Here is a 2,972-nt window from a genome sequence, read left to right as displayed (position 1 = left end):
AGGGGACGCTGCAAGTGGGATGCATTTATAGAGCTCTCACTGAGTGACGTGCCCGCCAGTGGCTTTTCTGATTCGCTTTCTGACCTAAACACACATTAGTTTAGTCCCCATGCTAGGGCCAACACGGTCTCCAAATATCTGCTGGCTGAAGTCAGAGGCTTTGCATATCATGTATTAGATGGCAAGCAATGAAGAAGGCTTCTGAGGCTGGCCGGCTTCTCAGACTTAGGCTCCATTTCCATGCTGTTGTAACAGAACACCAGACGTGGGGTAGGCACATACATTCAAAATCAACAATTCCAGAGGCGTAAGATCACTTTATCAGGAAGGGGTCAGGGGAGGTAGGACAAAACCTGCCTTTGTTCAGAGTTTTTAAAACGTATTTGGGGAACCTAAGCAAGGACAGGACTGGGGGGCAGTTTCCAGCGGGACTCAGCTTTCCTTCCAGAGCTCTGAAAATGTGAGAGGCCAGACCTTTTCTACATTTCTTCTGTTGGTTAGCTGAACACCAGAAGCCAGGAGCCTTCTTTGTAGAAGACAAGAGGAGGACAAGTCCTTGCACACCCTGCATATGGCTGAACTGTAAATACGATCCATCCACATAGGCGTGGATTTCTTTCTTTCTTTGATAGATGCTAAATAAGGTACGTCTCTGCTAAGGGAAACCTGTTTACAGGAAGCCACCGGATCAGAATTTAGTAGGATCTCCTTAATTTTATTAGTTGGAGACTGTGAAAGCATAAACAGGCTCAATTTACATCTACACCCCTCTTCTTTTATGACTCATCCGGTTGTTGGGGAGTATGTGTTCTGGAAGAAGCTGAGACAATAGAAAGGGGTAAGGTGGGGGGAAGATCACATATTATTACAAGTACCCAGAGTCAAAGATCAGCCACTTGGGAGGCTCGTCAGCGAAGTTGGTGTGGGCGGTGAAATTGTTCTTCCTAACATCACTGTGAATGAGAGATTACACTGAGGGCAAACCAACTCTTCCAAACAACACCTCGCCAGCAAGCAGGATGCTTCTCGATGTCTGCAGAAAGTGATGGGCGCTTCCTTCTTTGATGCATGGTAGCAATGTGCGGGGGCTTAGAAACCAGCTGAGGGGAAAGCTTAATGTACCCATTTCCAGGTCAGCATGATTTTGGAATCCGAAGCTGACTTGAATCAGGGTTGTTGTTTTTTAAAATCATAAATTTGTTTTTCTCATTTTAAGGCTTTTTACTAGAGAGGCCCACAAAAACGCCCGAATTTATTTAGGTCTTGCTGTGTGCTAGACCTTGAGTACTGTGATGACCAGGTGAGGGGCTCCAAGGGACAGATGCCACTGAGTTAACTGTGGAAGGAAGGCTGACCGGAATCTCCACCACTCAGCCACGTGTCACCCAAAAGCCTTCCGGAAAGGCCACTCAGCCAGGCCTCACGAAAACTGGATTGAAGTCCAGGAACTGGAAGGTCATTCAGGATGCAGCTCTGGGCTGGGGTTATCTAGCTGCCCCCTCAAAAACCAGGCATCTGCCTGTCTCTACTAATGGGGCTTAGCCGCCTGGACAATTCAGCTCTCTGTTCCCTGATTTCCTCCCCGTGTTCTTTGGCTTCTGCTCCTGCTACCAACTGCACAGCTCTCTGTTGATCTCATGTTTAAACTTCTTTAGGGAAAGTATCTGCTGCTAGGCACTCACAAAACATTTGAGCTGCACTGAACTTCTTAATCAGGCCTCCTTGTAGATGCCAGGTCACCTTGGAGATGCTCAGACCTCAGATCAGGTGCAATTCCTAGGCCAGTCATCTGAGTCCAAGTTGTTCACGTCTCAGAGAACAGCCTTTGTCCTCTGCTGAGGACCCTTCCTGGGCTACCTTTCCACTTTCTTTTCACAGCGGCTAGTCACACAGAGAGAGCTGTGTCCATGGCAGGCACTTGGAGTCTTAACTGCTCTGTTCTATTCGACCACTTCCTTCCTTCATAAGCTTCTCCGATCATATTAGTTTCTTATCGCTGTGACCAGATGCCTCAACAAGAAGCAGCTTAAAGGAGGAAGGATTTATTTTGGCCTTATGTGAGGTAGGCGCGGTGGCTAGGGCTCTAGTTCTGGCTGTGGGAGCTTGAGGCATAACATATCAGTGGATCAGGAAGCAGAGATGGCCTTGAACCCCACTCCTATGACACTGGGGTGGTATTCCTGTCCCATTTAGCTAGGCATAATGTCCAGTTGGTTCTACAAGCTCTCAGAATAGAGCTACTAGTGTTTAAACACAGGAGTTGGTGGGGGGCACCTTTTCCACTCAAACCACAGCATCGTCTGTAGAGAGTCGTGTGCAATTGTAGTGTAAAATAGAATGGGAACTAGTTGGATGGACGTGTAGCAGTTGTGCTCATGTCCTGGAATCTGCTCTGCACGTTGCTGATAGAAACCCCGGAGAAAGCACAAAACGTACTCAGATCACCCTAGACCCTGTAGTGGACAATGAAACATCTCCCCTGTCCCTGCTTAAAGATTTATTCTATTTTGGTTTGTGTGTGTGCAGTGGACCTGGAGTTACAGGTTCTGGGGACTGAGCAGGTCTTCTACAAGGGAGGACGTCTTCCAGCTTCTTAAGCCAGCATCTCTTGGGGATGGATCTCCGAAGGCATTTAAACACTTTCCCCCGGCTTATCACCAGCTTTATTTTTTCCAGTGGTGGCAATCCTTTCACAAATCTTTTTTTCTTTCCTTAAAGCAAATTTAGGACATACATCTTGTCTAAGACAGGATGCTGCCTCTTTAAAAAAAAAAAAAAGGTTTATTTTATTATATATGAATACACTGTAGCTATCTTCAGACACACCAGAAGAGGGCATCAGATCTCATTACAGATGGTTGTGAGTCACCATGTGATTGCTGGGATTTGAACTCAGGACCTCTGGAAGAGCAGTCAGTGCTCCTAACCACTGAATCATCTCTCTAGCCCAAGATGCTGCCCCTTGATATACA

The sequence above is a fragment of the Rattus norvegicus genome, chromosome 2, assembly GCF_036323735.1.
Source record: "Rattus norvegicus strain BN/NHsdMcwi chromosome 2, GRCr8, whole genome shotgun sequence".
Classification (NCBI taxonomy): Eukaryota; Metazoa; Chordata; class Mammalia; order Rodentia; family Muridae; genus Rattus; species Rattus norvegicus.
Note: the sequence above shows the minus strand (reverse complement) of the source record.